At 46.2% G+C, this 23,065-nt stretch overlaps 2 long non-coding RNA genes and 1 pseudogene across 2 annotated transcripts; 2 read left to right on the top strand and 1 right to left on the bottom strand.

Moving 5' to 3' along the window:
• The first annotated feature begins 7,550 nt into the window (after positions 1 to 7,550).
• On the top strand, positions 7,551 to 10,654 carry LOC129643246 (uncharacterized). The gene is made up of 2 exons (XR_008710188.1): positions 7,551 to 7,629; positions 10,435 to 10,654. It is a non-coding gene; the product is annotated as an uncharacterized LOC129643246 (long non-coding RNA).
• A 1,174-nt stretch (positions 10,655 to 11,828) lies between these two features.
• On the top strand, positions 11,829 to 16,758 carry LOC129643245 (uncharacterized). Its single transcript, XR_008710187.1, has 4 exons — positions 11,829 to 12,208; positions 12,819 to 13,013; positions 13,730 to 13,815; positions 16,649 to 16,758. It is a non-coding gene; the product is annotated as an uncharacterized LOC129643245 (long non-coding RNA).
• Positions 14,668 to 21,292, bottom strand: LOC129643244 (beta-defensin 33-like; annotated as a pseudogene).
• Positions 21,293 to 23,065: the final 1,773 nt, after the last annotated feature.

Genomic DNA, 23,065 nt, shown 5'->3' with positions numbered 1-23,065 from the left:
GATGGTTAGTGTCAGAACTGAGCTGAAGCCCTGGACACACAGTTGGTGTTAAGAAGGGAAAACACACAAACAAAACCGTCTCAGCCGGGACCTGCGAACCCTCTGTAATCTCAGTTTTAAGCAACCGCTCTCGACTTCCACCTCCTGTCTTTCTGGCTCAACCCTTTGTAGATGAAGAACCTAGAATCCTTGACCTGATGCTGCTAAGCCCCTTCACATGCCCCCGGATTCAGCCTGTTTTCAGGATGCCTCATGCACAGCGGGTCCTGTCTCCCCACTGGCCCTGCTTGGACGCCTCCTTCCCCTTCACTTGCCTTCACTCCCCACGACTGCTTCACGCAGCACCTTCTCCTCCAAAGCTCCCGTCAGCTCCTCATGCCCACTCTCAGCTGAGGGACGTCATGACAGGTTTTCAAAGAAAATCAAAGCAACCAGAAGTGAACTTCCCCAGTTGTGGCCCCCAGGTGTGTCTACATCTGTGCCCATATGTGGCATGTGATTCTCTCCAAGCTCCCTGCACACATTCCTGTCTCTTCTCCCTGCCCCCCTTCCCCGGTCCCCACCACCTCCTTTTTCTTTCAACATCTTTGGAGAGATTCTGAATGGTTTCTGTTTGATGATGACCCATCTTTGCCTGGAAAATCCCATGGATGGAGGAGCCTGGTAGGCTGCAGTCCATGGGGTCGCTAAGAGTCGGACACGACTGAGTGACTTCACTTTCACTTTTCACTTTCATGCGTTGGAGAAGGAAATGGCAACCCACTCCAGTGTTCTTGCCTGGAGAATCCCAGGGACGGGGGAGCCTTGTGGGCTGCCGTCTCTGGAGTCGCACAGAGTCAGACATGACTGAAGCAACTTAGCAGCTGTAGCAGCAGCAGCATCTTTGTCCAGGTGAAATGTTCCTGCACTATTTTTCTTAATTTATTGTATTTAACTGCTTGCTTTATACTGATTCTTTTTTGTTTGTTTTTTAATTTGTGCCGGCTCTTAGCTGTTGCATGCAGAATCTTTAGTTGTGACACGTGAACTCTTAGTTGTGGCTTGTGGGATCTAGTTCCCTGACCAGAGATTGAACCTATGCCCCCAGCATTGGGAGCTCAGAGTCTTAACCACTGGACCACCAGGGCTGTCCCTGCACGATCTACTTTAAAGAGATTTTGTAGGGGGGGAAGACAGAATTGGGTTCCAGGCTACAGGGATTTCTCCCTATGATGCATGATTGTTACTATGAATACCTTCTTTCAATGGGTAACCAATGAGAATAACACAAATGGACCATCCCCATTCTCATAACCAGATTCACAACTGCTGCCTCCTAAGCAGACTGCTTCCTACCAGTGTGGTCCCTCATGTGATGGTTAAGTTAGCACATCTCTTCTTCCTGAAGCTGAGCTTCCTGTGCTATACAGAAGCTTCCCACGAGCTAGCTGTTTTATATATGGTGGGTTTATAACAGTCCTTTACCTTCCCTTCCTGAATCCAATCTACATATGGCTACCAAGTTATTTCCAGATGGCAAATTTGGCAATGTTATTTTCTCATTTAAAGTCCTTCAGTTTCTCCTCTTTGCTTACCAGACAAATTCAAATATCCAAACCTGAGTCTACATATCCTACAGTGTTTCCTTTTTCTTTAGCCAAAGGACACATGACTCCCCAAATTCACATGGAAATCTACACCTTTCTATCTTTGCCTATGATCTTCCTTTTTCCAGGACTGGCTTCACCACTGTGTGTGTGTCTGCCTCATAAATACTGACGCATCCCTTAGACAATAAATCAAAAACTGACCTCACAGCAAAGTTTTCTCAACCTCTCCCCCTGCTCCCACCCCCACACCATAGGAACAGGAACAGCTGTTTCTTCCTTTAAGACCCCTCCTCCTCACGGCAGTGAATAGTGATGAACTGTTACAGTGTGGATCTGTTTGATCCAGTTGAAAGCCCCTGGCATTCTGGGAGCACACTGTGTTCATTTTGTACCTGATTCTGCCTAGGAACTGGAAATCGTGGGAGCAGAGGAAATGGGTCTCAGGAAGAATGGTGCTGAGCCAAGCTGCCCTGTGCCTGGAAAGGGGGCCAGGAGAGTGCTAGAAACTGAGAACCAGGTGATGCCTGAAGGGACCCATCTGATTGTTTCCTATCTTTGTGTAATTTCTCTCACTTGAGTGCTTTGCCCAGAAACTTCTATACTGGTGTAACATGAAGCAGGAGGATAAGCCTACATTCTGAGTAACTTACTTCCTTTTATTAAGCAGGAGGACAAACATATTTTCCCCAGAGGCAGATAATTTAGCTTTTACTTAGTGCAGGAAGTATCTTTTTGCTAAGAAACCATTCATCAGAACCTAGTGTCAGCGGGTGTGAGGCCTAGGCTCTGATGCTGTAGCATCTCAGAATTGGAGGGACCTAAGTGAAGAGGAACTAAAAAGCCTCTTGATGAAAGTGAAAGTGGAGAGTGAAAAAGTTGGCTTAAAGCTCAACATTCAGAAAACGAAGATCATGGCATCCAGTCCCACCACTTCATGGGAAATAGATGGGGAAACAGTGGAAACAGTGTCACACTTTATTTTTGGGGGCTCCAAAATCACTGCAGATGGTGACTGCAGCCATGAAATTAAAAGACGCTTACTCCTTGGAAGGAAAGTTATGACCAACCTAGATAGCCTATTCAAAAGCAGATACATTACTTTGCCAACAAAGGTCCATCTAGTCAAGGCTATGGTTTTTACTGTGGTCATGTATGGATGTGAGAGTTGGACTGTGAAGAAGGCTGAGCGCCGAAGAATTGATGCTTTTGAAGTGTGGTGTTGGAGAAGACGCTTGAGAGTCCCTTGGACTGCAAGGAGATCCAACCAGTCCATTCTGAAGGAGATCAGCCCTGGGATTTCTTTGGAAGGAATGATGCTAAAGCTGAAACTCCAGTACTTTGGCCACGTCATGCAAAGAGTTGACTCATTGGAAAAGACTCTGATGCTGGGAGGGATTGGGGGCAAGAGGAGAAGGGGACGACAGAGGATGAGATGGCTGAATGGCATCATTGACTCGATGGACGTGAGTCTGAGTGAACTCCGGGAGTTGGTGATGGACAGGGAGGCCTGGGGTGCTTCGATTCATGGGGTCACAAAGAGTCGGACACGACTGAGCGACTGAACTGAACTGAACTGGACTGAAGTGATCATCACATTTTCCAGATGAGAAAACTAAGGTCCAGAAAAAAGAGGCTACTTACTTCAAAGGGGTCCAGAGGCAAGTGGCTTCTCTGGAGCCACAGCCTTGGTTTCCTGACTCTAAAATCAGTGTTTTCTCAGTTAATCCTAAGACTCAGTAATGACACTCTTTCATGGAGGAAATGTCTAGAGTTCTGCATAATAATCAGAAGAGAAATCAGAAAATAAGAGAAGATTAAAAAAGTGAAATTAAGCAATATTGTGCTATTTCCTTTTATGAACACTTAATAATATTATTCCCAAATGATTTTTGTTGTTTTCAACCTAAACCAATTTTTGTCTATTTCAAATACATCTGATGAAGCACCCCTCTGCAGACCAAGGTAGTGAAGACCCCAAGACTTTTGCCTCTTCTTAGCTGAATTTGTTGCTTCCCTGCCCCTGCCCTCTACTTCCCCGCTAATGCGATGGTTAACGCGCAAGTCTAGGTATGATTTACTGCGTTGTCTCCCCAGACAGGTTTTCTCTCTTTTTCTTGCTGACATGCCGCCCTATTTCCTTCATTCTTCCCTTCTGCAGGGGGAGCTGACCATCTGAGCCCTAAGGCCGTGCCACGGTGTCACAGAGAGCTGTTCTCCTCATTCTATCCCCTCCCGTCCTCAGTGTTCCTGGCGCTGCAGCAGCGCTCAGACCCTCCGACACCCTCCACTCGCCCAGCAGCTCAGCTCTCGGGGGTCGGCGGTGACTGGCTCCTTGAGCTTGCTGAGGCAGGGGCAGTGAAAAGTCCCCCGCATTTTGCAGCCTCGCGTCCCCTCCAGTCTCTGCAGATGAGCCAGGCCCGGGTACAGAGGCCCTGGGCGCCAGGCGCTGGCCCTTGGGTCCCTGCCAGGAGGCGCCGCGCGTCCGCAGGTGCCCACTCAGTGATTTCTCTGGTTCACTAGTGCCCAGTGATGGGAACACGGTGGGCAGTCAGGGCGCCTCCAGGAACAGGCCCTGGAGGATGAAGGAGAGGTTCCTCAGGCCCCGCTGCCCACAGGAGGGAGAGAAGGTGAGTGAGCAAAGCCGAGGGCCCAGGCGGATGGGGTCTCGGCTCGGGGGACCCCAGGCGGGAGCCCGAGGACCAGGTGAGCGGCCGTCCTCCCGCGGTCCCCGCTCTGCGTCGGGCCCGTGTGCCTCTCGGAAGCGTCTGGAGGCACACGCCTCAGAACCGGGGGAACCTGGGGGTCAGCTCACCCAGCTCTGGCATCTCACCGACGAGGGCGCGGAGGAGCCGCGAAGGGACGTAACCTGTAGTCAGAGGCAGAGCCGGGACCGGAGCCCAGGGTCCGAAGCCTCGGTCCAGCGTCATCTTTCCACACGACATCCCAGAGGTGTCTGAGGCTGCTTCTGAGGGAGCGAGGAGACTGCGGGACGGGACACGCGCGCTGGCGGGGCCGGCTGTGCGTCCACCCTGGGCTCAGTCCTCCTGACCTCGGTGTGGTCCTGCTCCCCGCGGAGGGAACGGCCGCTCGAGGTCGCCCCCCGGAGGCCGTCTGAGGCCGCAGGGTAGGTCCTGGGGCGCTCCGCGTGAAGCCGGCGCGGTGCCGCCCGACGCCCGACACACTTCCGGGCGCAACCGACGCTCATGGCGGCCGACCGCGGCCCAAGACCCAAAGCCGCCCGTGCACACGTGGGATGGTGCCTCCCCCAGACCGACCTGAGGCAGAGCCTCGGGGGCTTGAAGGGCCGCTTGTTGTTCTCACTGGAAGCACGACCCCGAGACTGGAGTGTGTGCAGAGGCGGGCAGGCCGGGGGCTGGGGTTCCTAGGCCCCTGATTCAGGAGCGATGAGTGAGGCCCCTCGGGGTTCCTCGCGGAAGGTGTGGGAGCCCGGGCTCGGATGGGAGAAGTCTGGGCACAGAGGAAGAAGGAGAAGAATCCCACGTTCCTATGGTTCTGTCAAAGGTGCTTCCTGTTTCCAGGCTCGAGTTACTCTCCGTCTGGTTCACACCTAAGGGCTCAACGCTGAGGAGACTCAGTCTTAGGTTTTCAAGACCTCAGAGTCTTGTAGGTGAAACAAGGTCGACAGGTAACAGGACTCCCAACTCGTTCATGACAACAAGGACGACATTCTGTTTCTCTAGGGAAAGAACGAGGGCTCAGAGTGAGGCCTGTCCTGTCAGAGTGGAGTCAGGAAGCTCCTCAGGGCACAGCCGAGTGGGAACAGAGCTGCCAGCACCCGACAGAGAAGAGACGTGCTAACCCAGGGCCACATGCTCCCAGCCCTGCTCTGCTGGAGGAGCATGTGGGGAGCAGACTGGGGCCTTTTATGGCCCCAAAACTGAAGAAGAATTTTATGAGATTCTTGTGACTGCTCTCTCTCCCTCCCTTCTTCCCTCCATTTCTATTTTCTCTCCTTTGAAGTATCAACCATCCTTGCCTTGGACAATTTCTCTCACTGCCCAGACATCCTCCAGAGATTTCTCTCAGGGTCAATAAATAGTAGTAGCCCGCATTCCTAGGCCCAATGTGTTTTTTTTTTTATCTCGCTCTAACTTTCGTCTAGTCAAGGCTATGGTTTTTCCAGTGGTCATGTATGGATGTGAGAGTTGGACTGTGAAGAAGCTGACCACCGAAGAATTGATGCTTTTGAACTGTGGTGTTGGAGAAGACTCTTGAGAGTCCCTTGGACTGCAAGGAGATCCAACCAGTCCATCCTAAAGGAGATCAGCCCTGGGTGTTCATTGGAAGGATTGATATTGAAGCTGAAACTCCAATACTTTGGCCACCTGATTCGAAGACCTGACTCATTTGAAAAGACCCTGATGCTGGGAAAGATTGAAGGCAGGAGGAGAAGGGGATGACAGAGGATGAGATGGTTGGATGGCATCACCGACTCGATGGACATGGGTTTGGGTGGACTCCGGGTGTTGGTGATGGACAGGGAGACCTGGTGTGCTGTGGTTCATGGGGTCGCAAACAGTCGGACACGACTGAGCAAGTGAACTGAACTGAACTAAACTAACTTTTAAGACAGAAATCTTGACGTGAACTCAGTCATCTCAATTTTGACTCCACAAGAGTGGTTAGACTCAATCCCAGGGTCACAGAAGCTGTGGGTGTTAGTGTTGTCATTAAAATTCCCTCAGTTTCTTCACTGGACACAGTCATTTCTGACCACCCAGGGACATCTTGGCTGAAACCACAATTTGTGCTTCATGCATGAGTTGAAATTCTTCATTAAGTTCTGGAAGAAAAATCAAAGATTTTTATGGAATAAATCTCATATTGAAAAAAAAAAGGATGAAAGCATTTATTTAAAAAGAAAAAAAACTGTCTTTAAATAACTGTTTTTGAAAAACCTTGTTTCATTTTTGAAGACTGAGGAAGTTGATCTTTGACGTGAAAGGAGGAATAAGAGAAATGAGAAAACGGGAAATGGGTAGAAATAAGGTAATATTTGCATTGTGGTAACAGATAGGAGTCTTCCCTGGTGGCTCAGCAGTAAAGAATCTGCGTGCAATGTTGGCTATCTGGGTTCAATCCCTGGGTCAGGAAGATCCCTTGGAGAAGGAAATGGCTGCCCACTCCAATATTCTTGCCTGGAGAATCCCATGGACAGAGGAGCCTGGTGGGCTATAGTCTGTAGGGTCACAAAGAGTCAAACATGACTAAAGAAACTAAGCATGCACACACGCAACTGAGAAATATTTAGCAACATAAAAGACATCTGCCACAGGATAAACCCAGGACATGATTTTGACCTTGTCTGGCCTCAGATTCCTCTTCTGTGAAGAGGAAGTTGGCTTAGATGGTCTCCAAAGGTTCCAGCCATTGTGAGTCAATGCCATTCATTGAGAGCAGAATATAAGAAGCTTACACATCAGAATCAAGGAGGTTAATGATAATTCCTACGGATCCATAGTTTTAGGACTGGAAAACTATCGAGAAGTAACCACAAAAAATCTAAAGGAATAAGAGTTCAATGTGGGCTAGTGACAAAATTATTACTCCTAATTCATAGCTTTTCTTTTGCAGACAGTAGCCAATTATAAAATATAGCCAAAGAAGGTGACTGAAAAAGCAAAACCATACAATATTTAAGAATCAAGTTACAAAAAAACACTCTGAAGGACCCAGAGAGGTTATACTAAAAGGAGGAAAACATGTAAAGGGAAATCTAGTTCTTAGACTCAATCACCCACATGTCATTTTTTTTTCTTTAATAAAACCTGTAATTTCAATGAAGAATCAGTCAATAAAGTGATAACATTATGTTTAACTTGATGGAGTAATTTAAATGTTATTTGGTAATAGAGAATCACTGAGCACAGCCATGCCCTCTGAAAGAGACTGAAGAGGGAGATTTGATTATCTTGAACTGGAGGAGCTGTGTTATTAATAGCTCAGATCACTTAGTGCTGCCTCCAGCAGAGACAAACAGAAGAGCAGAAGGAACAGAACTGTCTCTGACCAGGACTAGGTAGGTGCCAGGCAGGCTGTGTGGTTTAGGTGCTCTGATGGGTGTACAAAATGTGTTCCCCCGTCCTCCCCCAGACGACCTGCTGTACTTGGATCACTAGAGTGGCCCTGATCATTTTCAATTCCTTCCAATCATGTATGAGCTTGTTTCTCTTCCATGCAAGACTAGGTTTTCTAAGAGATGTGAACTCAGACATCAGCCTTCCATATGAGACATGTGGGAGTGAGGGCATGTCTGTGGGCTCAGGAAATTCATAGTGCTGGATGGTGCAAGCAACAGTTCTCAGGTCACTGCCGGGGACTTGTCTGTCATAGGTTTTCAGAAAAGCCTCCATTCCAGGACTGAAAGAATTAAGGATGAAACTAACCAGGAATACAGACAGAAGTAGATAAAAATACTAATAAATATCTTTGAAGAAAACCAAATGTAATCTCTAAGGGTAGCTATAAATTTCATCTATTAGATGAGCAAGCACAAAGCCAAAAGCAAGCCAGAAACAATTTTTGCAATACATATAATATAGGATTAGTGACCTTAAATATACATAGGATTCTGAGAAGTCACCAAGGAAAGATGAATAGAAAAATGGGTAAAGTGTAAGAGATAAAAACATTTTAAAAATGTTCAACCTCAGAAATAATTTTTTTAATATATTAAAACAAAAAAGAAAATATTATCCCCTCATTCAATTTGGAAAAATTGAAAAAATTCTTAAAACCACTGGTAATGAGAATATTGACTGTCAAATATACTTTTTAACATTGTCAGTAAGAGGATAAAGTGGTACAACAGTTTCTAGCATGGGCAATTGGGAAAAACCCATTAAAACTTGAAAAATGCATATATATATATATATATATATGGAGATTCCACTTGTAGGAATTTATACAAAAGTAAGTGTTATATAAATTTCTCAAGATATATATATATATATATATATATATAGTCATACAAATTTATGAAGCAAATTCATTTGAACAGATATTAAAATTTTTCCAAGATAATATTTAAGTGGTAAAAACACATTGGCATTGAATGTGGAGTAAGATTCTATGTTTTAAAGTAAAAATTAATATTTACACAATTTCATTTGCAAAGAGCTGAAATATTCTGAATTGTAGGTAGTAGTTATAACTGAAGGGTGGGCCTATGGGTTTTTAAAAAATCTTTCATTTTTGCATTTACTTATGACCTGAAATTTTGGGTGTTTTTAGTTGAAACTTTCTGATGTGTATTATTTTTTATAATCAGAAAAACTATGATAGATTTAAATGAAAGTAAACATTAAAATTAAAATCCTAGAAATAATTGGGTATATTTAACCAATACAAACTCTTTCTTCCTGTAAGGTGGATTCTCTAGGAAGATTATAACCCACCACCATTCTGGATCTTCCTTTCAAGTAGCCCTGAAGATCCAATCAACTGGGCTCTAAATCTTTTCTAATGAACCTCCTCACCCACAAGAGGCTGGCCTTACCCTCTTTTTGTAACAGCCAAACTCCCGCCCTACCACTGGCTTTGGATGCTCCAGCCTCTGCTTCACGGGGACGCCGCCTCCATAGATGTGGGCACAGGAGGGCCTCAACCCCAGATCTGAAACCCCAGGTCTGAGCAAACCCAAGGCAAGCAACAGCTGGGGCTCAGGGAGCAAGAAAGGACAGAGCAGTCACACTCCTCCTCCCGAGGCATGTGCAGGGCCCCAGGGCAGGAGGTCATGTCTGCTCCGGTCCTGGAGGCCCTGAGCTCCTCGGACTTTTGACTGTGTCCTTGATTCTTCCCACCAGGCCTTCCGGGACCTCAGTTCCGAGATTGAGGCTCCTCCATGTTTTCCTCACCGCTCTCTCGATCCTCTTCCAGGTACTGCCCGGTAAATACCAGTCATGATGCCCTTTCGTATCATTACTTGGTTTTTCCTTCCCTAAGTCAACCATCATCAGAAAGTAAAGCATGACAGAGCTACTACTAGGTCACTTCCACACCCAAAAGTAGGCATTGAGTGATTAGAGAATTCTTTCCAAAGCATGTTGTTGCGTCTTCATGACCTTAAATGTCTTGTAGGTGGTAACCTTCTCCCTCCTCCCAATTCCCTGGAATAATCTAGATTATTTGTGAACTAAATCAGTTGAATCACTTGACTGGTATAACCCAGTATGAGACAAACTTCCTTTATTGAGGCCCAGACTGGAGACCTCTTGCCACCCATCACGGTGTGACCTTGAGTTCCACTGGACAAGGCTTCCATCTGATGAGCCTGTGAGAGCTGGGTGGGTTTTGCATGATGGGGAGGTGGGGTGACTGGTGAGGCACACAGGGCAGTGGTTACTGACCCTGCGGTTACCACCCAGGTGTTCCTGTGGCAGGAAGGGTTTGTGTGTGTGTGTGTGTATATATATATATATATATATATATATATATATATATTTTTTTTTTTTTTTTTTGGCTGTGCTGGGTCTTCGTTGCTGCGCGGGCTTTTCTCTAGTTTTGGAGAGCGCAGGCTACTCTCCAGTTGCAGGGCACACATTTCTCATTGCAGGGGCTTCTCGCTGTGGAGCCCGGGCTCCGGAGCACAGACTCACGGTGGTGTCTCAGGGGCTTAGTTGCTCCCACACGTGGGATCTTCTCGAACCAGGTTCATCAGCAACACTGACATCTGACATCAGAACAGAGAGTGAGGGATACGAGGGGGACGTTTGCTATTGGTGTTTAGCTGGGAAAGAAGGGGATCCCAGTCAGATGGTGAGACCCCCAGATTTCCTCATGGGACTTCCACGAGGCTTCATATAAATGTCTTTTCCTTTTCCAGACGGCACTAGGGCGCTCAGTTTTGAAAGACCCTGCCATCTTCGGGGTGGAATCTACCTGAAGCAAGGGACGCCAAGCTGTGAGCCCTTCAGAGGACCCTGCCGGGCATTCACTGTTTACTGCAAAATAAAGCCGAGCTGATGGAGGCAGCCCAGCTGAGGAACCCGGCGAGAGACCCTGAGCAAGTCTCCTTGTGTGCAAATAAAAGCAGACAGTTCTCACATCTACACAATCGAATGTTTTATCATTAGGACTGATGTTATTTTCCATGGCAGGGTAGGCAGTGGGAGGGAGACAGTTATTATGCTTTAAATTCTTGCCTGGAAAATTCCATGGACAGAGGAACCTGACAGGCTACAGTCCATGGGGTTGCAAAGAGTTCGGCAGGACTGAGCGACTGAACACAAATGTTGCAACAGTGTTTTCATTCACAGAGCAAATGTGACCCTTAAGCCACTTTGGCCCGAGGCTGGAGTCCTGAGAGAGGTGCGGTCATTCGGTGTCTTCCTTGTTCACTTGTCTTGTCCAAGGCGTGGCCCCGTCTGTCGCTTGCTGAGTAGGCCGCCTCTCCATACAGGTGTCACTCTCCTCCCTCTGGGGAGGGAGCAGGCCCTGACAGGACCACAGCTCTCTGCAGTTTACAGAGCAGGTTTAGGGCGGGAGGTCGGAGACAGGATGCAAGGTGCCCAGGAAGCCCGCGACAAAGAGGAAAATATGTGACTCAGCCATAGTCACATATTTCAAGCCTCAGCATCATCATAAGTTATAATAACTGGTAATGAAAGTCACTGCATTGTTCTTTAAAAATTATCCAGCTTATTTTTGCAAGTTTTCCCTTTACAGGGAAACTTAAAATGAGCTTGGTCAATATAAAAATATTTTTAAATCCTAATTTCTAGATTATCACTAGTGTATGGAAAGTTGTGAGCCAATTTATCATTCTTTTAAAATGTAATTTTCACTTGATTCTAATACTTAAACCTTGAGGAAGGAGACCAGTAGAATATCCTGCAATAATAAAGAATTCAGTATCTAGAGTCAGATTCCTGATTCCAACTTTAATTTCACCACATACAAACTCGAACACCACACTGAATATCTCTAGTTTTATTTTTTCCTTATGGATATCATTAGGGATGATATTAGTATTGTGTAAGGTAAGACTAGTTTACTTCTGGTTGTAGGAAGGCCATCATAATCACCTTCAATACGCTTCACTTGGTGGGTTTTGATTAATTGCATAAATGTAGGATTAGTAATCAGCCATCATCTTGAGATGAGAAGGAAAATACAAGAATCCTTGAGTCAGTCACTCTGAAGACATTTGTTACAGAAAAATGCTTCATTCAGAATAAGGGGGATCATTTCTTAGAGAAGCCCAAGATTTTCTGGGTGAAAAAACAGAAATCTCACCCCCAGCTGCTGAGACTTAAGTTAGGGATGGCTCAGCCACGGCCCAGCGGAGAAGGCGATGGCACCCCACTCCAGTACTCTTGCCTGAAAAATCCCATGGATGGAAGAGCCTGGTGGGCTGCAGTCCATGGGGTCTCGAAGAGTCAGACACGACTGAGTGACTTCACTTTCACTTTTCACTTTCATGCAGTGGAGAAGGAAATGGCAACCCACTCAAGTGTTCTTGCCTGGAGAATCCCAGGGATGGGGGAGCCTGGTGGGCTGCCATCTATGGGGTCACACAGAGTCGGACACGACTGAAGTGACTTAGCAGCAGAAGCAGCAGCAGCCAAAGCCCAGAGACAGAGGAGAGAAACAGCAGGGTAAGAAAAACCAGGAGGAGGGTGCCTGGATGTCCGTTAGCATCATTGATGCCATCTTGGGCTCATGCAGCTCCCGCAGTCCTTCTGCTGACCCTGCCCGGAACTGGCCTGTGTGGTGAATCACGTTTCTGTCATCAGGGTCTTGTAGTTAATAGATATTGTTTAATAATCACTAGGACCAGGCAGCCTCTATGCTCTGTTAGTCCCCAAACAATGAGGAAAACCTTCCCTGATGTATTCCCATGTGACTAGTTACCCTTTCACAAATCTTAGAAAAATAGATTCCTATTTCCAACCCCCCACCCCCATACACCAGGTTAGCAACAAAATATCCCCAGTGGCTCCTCAGAGGGAGCCTTGGAGTCCTGCTCTGTGAGTAAGTAAGGTGCTCCCCCAACCTTGGTAAAAAATGGACTGATTGATTATACCCAGCGGCCTTCTCATTTTTTGGTCTCAAGATGCCATCTCAGTTTGGTGAGCTGTTTTCATTCCTTCTGTCCTTCATCAGGGACACTAAGCCCCTGTCCCAAACTTGTTTTGATTCAGGCTTTGGCTAAGGAGCAAAGCCCTTGGACTTTCACTTACCCTGGAACTATGCTGTGTTTTATAGCACAAGAGTCAAGAACATGAGCCTTTATCGGTCATTAGACATCACCATGGCCTGGACAGGGCCCTGAATCAGCAGGGTCATTCCTAGAGCACAGATAAAGCCCATTGTCAGACTCAGGGGGACCGTCTTCTGTACAAACTGAGCCAAGTGACATGCTACAATAGATCGAAGACACCTCTTGGCATCTGAAGGGAGGTGAGTCCTAAACCGTGTGATAGTTTTCCTTCTCGAAGTCCCATTCGGTTAAGTGCAGGAGTGACTGTCAGAAAAATAAAAGATTGTATCTTGACTGTACTTGTGCCTGAGTTGAAGTAGTGGATGGTACTAACTCCATGAAAGCAAATGGGAAAACGTCATCTAAACCATTCACAGGTTCCCATAGAGGAAGTGCTCCATCAGTTTTAATCATTCTTTTAAATTTTTATTTTTTTGATGTGGACCATTTTTAAATCTTTATTGAATTTGTTACCCTATTGCTTCTGTTTTATGTTTTGTCTTTCTGACCACAAGGCATGTGGGATCTTGGCTCCCCAATCAAGGTTGGAACTCACATCACCTGCACTGGAAGGCCAAGTCTTAACCACTGGACTGCAAGGGACATCCCATCTATTCTTTTCTTTTTTTCCCATCTATTCATTCATATTTTTACTGTCATCATCATTGTTCTCTTCTGGTCCTGCACCCATTAAGAGCTAACAAAAGAAACCCCTCCAGCTTTGCCTGGAACATTGTTAATCGTTGCTCCTGTTCATATCATGGGCTTTCGAAGTCCAGCAAATATTTTAGTTAGTACTCAGATCAGAATTGAACACAGTCTTCCACATGCAGTTGCCCTGATTGGACCTATAAAAGAAGCTTTGGGTCACTTTTTATTCAACCCACTGAAGTGCTGTTTGTTTTCTCTTTTCCAGGAACTTGCGAGGAGTCTCTTCTGAATCAGCCTTGAAGCTGTCTTACCTCCTCATCTTTGTTGTTTTCTTTTCTCAAGTGATACCAGGTAAATGGTCTCTGGCATTTCCCTGTCATATCTGAGTTCAATTTCGTTACTCCAACCTGCTCCACTTTCACAGAGATACCCTGTTGTCCCCAAAGCAGCTCAGGGATGCTAATCTGGGAAGAATAGAAAAGGGAGGTTTCCCAGCTGGGTTTGCCAAAGGCCATCTGGCCTGGAGGCATAGAGAAGAAACCCTGAAATCAATGGGAAAGAATGGAAACAAACCATCACCTGCTTTCTTTAAAGTCTAATATGATGACATAGTCATAACATACATAGTCTCCTTTTTTAAACCTTCCACCTACTGACGTGTGTCTGAGCTGATAGCAGTACCTAAAGTTTACCATTTGCCTCATTCCAGAGGCATTTTGTTCCTGGCTGCAGAGCACGAAAAAAGAGGAAGCTTAGAGGTATTTTTTAGGAGATAATTCATATAGGTAGAACCACGACATTTTGGGAAAAAACACAGATGTATATTCTTCCCCATATCTTGAGCAAGCGGTGGCAGGGATGAGAAAAGAAGGGGAGGTGGGGGTCTGAGCCCCTGTGTGATTGCTCCTCGCATCACAGAAGTGCTGACTGTCACGGGACAGCTCAGAGGGCAGTAAGATCACTTGGATGTGGGGGAGGAGAGTGGCTGGTGTGGCTGAGAGGGGCTGGAGGGTCCCTGAGAGCCGGCGCCTCGCCTCCTGCAGGGAGTCTTGTCTTTTGCCGCCATGTTGTGCGTGGTGCCCAGCACCCTTCGTCTTCTGTCTCCCCTCACTCACTTCCTCCCATCATCACATCACACCATGTGGTCGCTTAGTCGTGTCTGACTCTTTGTGACCCCATGGTCTGGCCAGGCTCCTCTGTCCATGGGGTTCTCCAGGCAAGAATAATGGAGTGGGTAGCTATGCCCTCCTCCATGGGATCTTCCTGATGCAGGGATCTATCCCAGATCTCCCACATGGCAGGCAGATTCTGGGCCACCTGAGCCACCTAATGTAAATACACTCATCTGACCAATCATTCCTTTCCTAGGTCTCACTGCTCAGGGCTCCCCGTGCTTCCCAGGGTGTTAGCTCACAAAACCTGACAGATAATGAGCTAAGCGAGCAGGGGCTGGATGGATGCAATAGCTCTCCTGATGCCAACCCCCAGACCCCGTCCTCTGTCTGCTTCTGGTCAAAAAGCCGCTCTCTGCTGTGGGCCCACTGGGCACAGTCATCCATTCTGTGGCCTCACTCAGATGAGTGACCCCAAGTCAGTTTCCTCACTGGGCTAACTTTCAATCAGAGAGAAGGGGGTGTAGATTCCCTTCCTCCACTGGGCTGTGAAGGGATGTCCTGGGGAAGAATGAAGACAGAGCCACAGAACTCCTCGTGAGATTCTCGGCGCAGTGCTAAGATATTTGTGGGTCCCAGCAATGGGCGGTCCAGGGGTCAGAGCTCCTGGGTCACAGCTGCAATGACGAAGCCCAGGGTGGCATGGGTGGGCATCAGGACAGCCTCCACAGTGTGGCACAGAGCTGCAGGTGCGAGGACCCGTGATGAGAAAGCTCTCTGCTGGAAGCCAAGTGCTAGCACCTTCCCTCCAGCCTGTGGGTAGAATGAGCAGTTCAAGAAAGTGGAAACAAGGTTGACATCCCTGAGTGGGCTGAGCGGGGAGTGTGAGCCTGCCACCAGCCCTGGCATTGACCCCACAGGGCGTTGACCCCTCAACAATCTGAGGCCAATGAGAGCCAGCCCTCTGACCACTCAATCTGGGTTCCCAAGTTGGTGACCTCTACTGATGACCCAGAGTGGACAGGCTGGACTTAGAGGGTCCTTGGGGGGCCCTTGCTTATCTCCCCTACCTCCTAAGAGGCAGGAAAAGCAACTTTTTTTTTGTTTATTTTTTAAATTTTTGGCTGCACTGAGTCTTTGCTGCTGAGCCTGAGCTCCCTCTAGCTGCGCTGACTGGGGGCTCCTCTCTAGTTGTGGTCCTCAGGCTTCTCATTGCGGTGGCTTCTCTTGTTGCGGGTCCTGGACTCTAGATCACAGGCTTAGCCATTTGGAACATGGTGCTCCGAGGAATGTGAGATCTTCCAGGACCAGGGATCAAACCCGTGTCCCCTGCACTGGCAGGTGGACTCCCAGCCACTGGACCACCAGAGAAGTCCAAACCTTAATCCTGGTTTGGAGCCAGGCGGGCTATTCCTTTTCTCTTTTAGAAACCTCTCTCCCCTCAGCTGGTGCCCTGACCATTCTAGGTCCTTGGCTTCAGGGTCTTAATGTTTAGGTCTTTAATCTTAATTGTAAGACTTATCTGAGAAACCCTGAAAGCAGGCGTATGTTCTTAGCCTGGGAATGGTGAGTGACCTTCAGAGTATTGCTGACACTCTTCAACTGCGTGGGGCATATGTGTGAGTATGTTCGCAGATTTTAGTATATATCTGAGGGCTGTGCTACCATCTTATCTTCAGCGGGATCCCTTGCCAGGAAGATGAAAACACAAACTAACAAAATTTTAATGTGCTGTTGCCAAAAGACATCTGATAACCCCACAATGGTGCATTTCAGAGGGCACAATAACAGGCTGTAAATGTCAGCCCAAGAGAGCTGTTTACACTCTCTGATCCTAGTTTCCAAATTACAGCATAAAATTTCTATTCACAACAAATTTGAAATTCAGCCCTTCTCCTATGGAACAAGCAAGTATAATAGAAGGGACAAAGTGAGGGAAAAGAGGTGCATAAGACAGAATACTTTCCTGGCAGTGTATTTTGGGGATTCCTGGTTGGACTGAATTATTTCTTCCCCCAGATCATGATCTCAAGACTTTCTTCCAGAAACAGATATTTTTGTTCTTTCTTTAGGTTGTAGAATGCTTAATTTGTGTGACTCTCACACAAGTGTGTGCCTCGGAAGAAAATAAATTGTCTTCATCACATGGTAAACACTTCTGCTGTATGATGGACTCATGTTTGATGGAACTTCCTGAATTAAGTAAACTGAGGAATTCACATTTAGTGGATCATCCCTGAATTACATTGGAAAGCTGAAAACTCATTCTATCATTTTCTTTATTCATCGACTATTCTGTCAGCATCTATTGAACACCTACTGTGTGCTAGAAACTGTACTGGTAGCTGAGGCCATGGAACCAAAGTCTCTTCTCTTACTCAAGTTGGGTGAATGAAGGATGTCTTCCCAGTGAAGGCCATGTGTGAGCTGAGACTATAAAAAGCGAGTACAAATCAGGCAGGGAAAGTTGGAGGACAAGTAGCTTAAGTGTGTTTCAGTGTGAGGAGAACACAATACGCCAGAAAGACGACTGACACTGTGTCAGGAGTTAGTTTGAGAACCAGGCTGAGATAAGATGAAACTCGAGAAAGTATGGCCAACGGGTAAAGGACCTGAGACACTAAAGAATTTGTCCTTCATCCTTTTAACACAGAAACACTGAGAATTTTACATGGAGGTGTGACGAGGGATGGGAACATGGAGAGACTGGGAACTCAGAGGCCACTGAGATTATCAGCAGCAACCACAGCTGCTTCAGAAAGCAGTTTGCTGTCTCTTGTGAAGTTAAGCACATGTTGACCATGTGGAAACCCATATGCCAATGGAGACACAGACGTCCTTCCACAAAGGGACACAAAACCTCGGTGACTTTTCATACTATAACACGCACACACCCACACTCAAAGCTCTTTCCCTCAGTCCATACGTTTGTAGACAAAGATTAACAGGTTGGCTTTCCTGGGGCTCAGTGCTAAAGACTCTGGCTGCCAATGCAGGAGACACAGGAGATGTGGGCTTGATCCCTGGGTCAGAAAGATCTCCTGAAAAAGGAAAGGACAACCCACTCCAGTATCCTTGCCAGGAAAATCGCACGGACTGAGGAGCCTGGGACTCAGTCCATGGGGTCACAGAAGAGTCGGACATGATTTAGCAACTAAACCCCACCACCAACAAATTTGGTTGTGGGGAGCATCCATTTCAACAGTTACAGGAGCAGAGACTGAGACCTAGGAAAGGAAAGGCCTGTCCAGAGTTAATAAGCTAACGAGTGGTGTGACCAGAGTTCCAACTGAAATCTTCCCATCCAGTTCATGACCTCATGCACTCAGAAAGACCCCACAGGACCCGAGTGAGCAGTGGCTCTTTTTTAACGGGACTCAGCCATGGGGAGTGTCTGCTGCTGCTGTGGATGCTCCGATGCTGAAACTAGACTCTGCAACAGTGTTTCTTCCGACTCTTGGATTCTCCAGGCAGGATGACACACCCATGGGTGTTCTGATACTTGCAGGCACCACCCATTTTCTCACATTCAAAGTTTTTCTTTTTTCCTTTCCCTGTAAAGGAAGGGGAGGTGAAAAAGAAACAAATAAATAAGACATGTGTAACTAAAGCTACCAGAATTCATCTTGTATAGCAAGGAACTCCAAATTACAGTCCACAGGGACACAGCTGGCACTCTCCTCAGTTTGGTGTGACCTACAAGCTTAGAACGTTTTTCCACATTTTTTTAAATTATAGTAAGAACTGAGAAGGGGCCATAAATTGTTCTATAGGAAGGTGATCGTGCTCATTCATTTAAACAGGGTCTATGGGGCTTCCCCTGGACTTCCCTGACGGCTCAGTAGTAAAGAATCCGCCTACCAATGCAGGAGACATAGGAGATGCAGGTTCGATCCCTGGGTCAGAAAGATCCCCTGGAGAAGGGAATGGCAACCCACTCTGGTATGTTTGCCTGGAGAATCCCATGGACAGAGGAGCCTGGTGGGCGACAGTACATGGGGTCACAAAGAGTGGACCACAACTGAGGGACTACACAACTGGACCTGCTTGGTTAATGAATTCTGAGAGGAACTGACGTTTCCCTTCAGGGCTGGGGCCCTTAATCGCCAGCATGAGAGTCCTGAGAGCACTTTGCTCGGACACAGGACCAGCAGCACCCACGGTGCTGGCTGCTCCTCGGGGGTGGGGGGTCTGATCAGAGCACCCGGGCCTTCCCGGGTTGGCGTCATTTGAACAAGAATTCACTTTGGCTCCTGGAAGATGCTAATCTGGAGGCGCTGTCACCACAGCACCGCCTGGAGCATGCTGTCACCTGAGGCGGGCTGCAGGGAAAATGCAGGACACCCAGTTTAGCTTGGACTGCAGGTGAGCAAGACGTAACCTTGTAGGATAAGTATGTCCCGAGTGATGCACAGATCACACTTGAGCTAAAGGATTTGTTGATTTTATGTAATTCAGTAAGTACATTAGTTTTCTGGGATTGTTGAATATTCAATAAAACAAGGTCTTTGGAGTCAAACCCTCTTGGGCTTGAGTTAAAGTGCTCCCTACATTCAATCTGCACTCCTTTAAACAAATTACTTTATTTCTTAATCCCATCTTGTAAAATGGCCTGCCCCATAAATATTGCTATGAGGAATATATTTGGGATAAGACATTAAAAGTTTCATTGTTTTGGTTAAAAAGGAAGTGGTCAACATTATTTACTATTATTATTAGTGTTACTGTTAGTCACATGGAAATGATTTGTAAGCCGTAAAGTCCCCCTAAATGTTTTCTATCACCATTACAATTTATGGGTTTACCACCAACTAGTTAAGGGCAATCATGGGCGGCTGTTTTTCACTTCTTTAAGCTTCTCTTTCATTATTTGTAAAATGGAGCATGTCGCATATGTTATGCTTCTCTCAGATTTGATATTATTCCTTTTAGCACATCACTGGATGGGATGAATCAACTTGACCTTCTCTACTCTAGGCTCCATGGTCATCCACCATATCAGCCGACCAGTTGCATCTGCCACTTACCTTATGTTGTCTGGATAAGACACACAAATAAGAGGAAGAGAAGGTACAGTAGCTTCATGATGGGGAAGGAGTTTTCGGAATTCCAAGTAGAACCAGTGTCTGGTGGCACACCTGAATCGGGGCAGGCGATCTGGGAGAGAGTTTGAAAACTTCAGCTGGAAAGAAAGTGCTTTTATCCTTCCAGAGATGTTCAGCTGGGCCTGGACCCAATTTGAGGATGTTTCATCTATGGACACATGGTCCAAGTGTTTGCCTGTCATAAAGGAAGAGGGTTGCAGGAAGTCAGGATTTCCATATTGATTCTCACTTCTGCTTATGTCTCTGAGGTTTGGTGCATTTTTGAGGGAAAAATCATTAAACATTGAATTCTGTTAGAAAATTATTCATTTCTTTTTTTCACCTTTCTTTCATGTCTCTGCATCTGTCCACTTCTCCTTTCAGAATAAACAACCTCATCCATGGGGTCACAAAGAGTTGGACACAACAGATTGACTGAACAACAACAAGCCAACACACATACACCTTTTACAATCGAAAAATGAGAAGGAATTTTGGAAATTAAAATGATCTTTTTTCACTCTCAACATTCTTTTTTTTTGCTACCATTTACAGAGAGAATTGATCCATCCTAAGCAAGCTCTTGCATAGATGACAATCAGGTGAGGCTTTATGGGCTACAGTATTTCTTAATACAGGTAATTCATCAATGTATTCTTGACTGAAAAGCACCAAAAGATCCCAGATAAGGGGCTTCCCAGGTGGCCCTAGTGACAAACAGCCCCACCTGCCAATGCAGGAGATGCAGTTTTGTTCCCTGGGTTGGGAAGATCCCCTAGAGAAGGGAATGGCAATCCACTCCAGTATCCTGGCCTGGAGAATCCCATGGACAGAGGAGCCTGGTGGGCTACAGTCCATGAAGTCACAAAAAGTTGGACGCAATTGAAGTGACTTAGCACACATGCATACCAGGTAAATCATTAATATTTTTCTCCATGTCTTTCTTCTCTCCACTTGGTTTTGCTTTACAGTGTTTATATCTCTCTTTTTCTTTATATGTAAGTCTCCAAAATAACAAGTCCTGTTTTATTATTTCACAGTCTCAGCATAGAGACTGTGCTTGGCATAGAGCAGGTAGTCAAACATTTTTTTCTACGAATACGTACTAGTATGGAAGAGTCAACATATAGGTGAATGAATAAATGGATGAATGGAGGGAATGAGGGAGGGAAGGAGAAAAGAAAGGAAGGCTTGGGCATAATCCTTAGGGTTTTGAGGGTATGGAGAGAGCCCATTAAGTGGCTTTATCCCAAAGTGTTCCCGAGCACAAGCACCTACTCACCCATTCCCAACATAACAGGTCAAAGCAGGGCATAATACGTCATGGTCTCTAGCCTTCCCTCACCACCTCTCTTCCATCTTACCTGAACTATATGTTCTGACGTTTTTCTCTCTGTCCTGAGGCAACTTAGCAATAAAATGTTTTCACTTTTAATCTTTTGATCAGCATTTGAATCTTTCACTAAGTGGAGATCTATTTTAGTTTAGTGACATCAACCTAAAAATAGAGTAAGTGTTTGTAGGAAGCTGTTTAAATAAGTCTTACTTAATTCTACAGAATAGCTGTGAGGGTTTTACTTCCTTGCCCCCAGCAACAGTACTTTTACAATAATAAAGTATAGACTACAGGCAATTGCCTGCATTTCTCTCTTGTACTTTTATACTGAAAGTGATCCTTTACCCTGACTCCCTAATTGTTACGCATCTATTCCCACCCCTTCTTCAACCACAGATGTCTCTCTTTCTCTCCTGGAAACCTACCTTGCAGTTGGCTCCTCTGCCCTTCTCAGGTGGACTGCGGCAGAGACACCTGGGAGCCCCTGTCCATGGCTACACGATTAACGGCCAGGTCAACAAAGGGCGGAGGAAGGGGTGAGTGAGGTCACACAGGATGCCTTGTGATCCCCGTTGGCAGGAGTCATCCTGGCGGAGAGGTGGGGGACCAGCCAGACTAGATGTCATTGTTGTCACCGAAATCTTGGTTTTCTCTGCCCACTGGAGCCAAATAAAATTTGCAGAGACAGAGTTTGGGGCAAACAGAAAGATGGCTTTAATCCTTAAGCCGGCAGAAGGGAGAACACGATAGGTTCCTGCCTCAAAGAGCCTGTCTCCCCTCCATCGGGAATCCAGGGGATCAAACAGTTGGGGCTCACAGTCAGGGGTTGGAGATACAGGACAAAAGGTGTAGGGGTCCTGGATTCTCTCTTTTTGCACTGTTTGGAAACAGTCACTAGGCCAGTGTCAGGTAGCTAGGTATTTGGGTCTGCCAGTTGGTCCCAGTGGTTGGGTCCATTGTCCTTTGGGGATTTCCTGGTGACTTTCTTCCTGTAATACAAAAGGGGGAAAGCAAACCACTACAGGGTGGCTTCCAAAGAGAGTGCACCATAAAGTTAAGCATCAACATGAGGTTAAAATAGAGCAAAGAGAGGTACCAAACTACAAGGGGAGGTTTATGATGCCATAAAGTTAAGTATCAGGACGTGGCTAGAATAAGTTAAGGAATCATAGATGCAGAGTGTGGCTCCTGCAGAGTTAGAGGGCAACAGGTACAGATGTAGTTTGCATAATAGTTTAGTCTTCTGAAAAGAAGAAACTTAGTTATCAATGCAGACTGTTGATTGCTAGCAAAGTAATGCTCAAAATCCTTCAAGCTCGGCTTCAACAGTACATGAACTGAGAGTTTCCATATGTACAAGCTAGATTTAGAAAAGGCAGAGGAACCAGAGATCAAATTGCTAGGATCTGTTGGACCATAGAAAAAGCAAGACATTTCCAGAATACATCTACTTCTGCTTCATTGACTATGCTAAAGCCTTTGACTGTGTGGATCACAATAAACTGTGGAAAATTCTGAAGGAGATGGACCACCTGACCTGCCTCCTGCAAAACCTGTATGCAGCTCAAGAAGCAACAGTTAAAACCAGACATGGAAAAACGGATTGGTTCCAACTGGGAAAGTAGTAAATCAAGGCTGTATATTGTCACCCTGCTTATTTAACTTCTGTGCAGAGTTCATCATGTGAAATGCCAGATTGGATGAAACACAAGCTGGATCAGGATTGCTGGGAGAAATATCAATAACCTTAGATTGCAGATGATACCAGCCTTATGGCAGAAAGTGAAGAGGAACTAAAAAGCGTCTTGATGAAGGTGAAACCGGAGAGTGGAAAAAGCTGACTTAAAACTTGACATTCAAAAAACTAAGATCATGGCATCTGATACCATCATTTCATGGCAAATAGATGGGGAAACAGTGGAAGCAATATATGACTTTATTTTTTAGGCTCCAAAATCACTGCAGATGGTGATTGCAGCCATGAAATTAAAAGACGCTTGCTCCTTGTAAGAAAAGCTATGACCAACCTAGACAGTTTATTAAAAAGCAGAGACATTACTTTGCCAACA

This window comes from Bubalus kerabau, chromosome 2, assembly GCF_029407905.1.
Source record: "Bubalus kerabau isolate K-KA32 ecotype Philippines breed swamp buffalo chromosome 2, PCC_UOA_SB_1v2, whole genome shotgun sequence".
NCBI classification, from domain to species: domain Eukaryota; kingdom Metazoa; phylum Chordata; class Mammalia; order Artiodactyla; family Bovidae; genus Bubalus; species Bubalus kerabau.
Note: the sequence above shows the minus strand (reverse complement) of the source record. Positions and strands in the feature narration are given on the sequence as shown.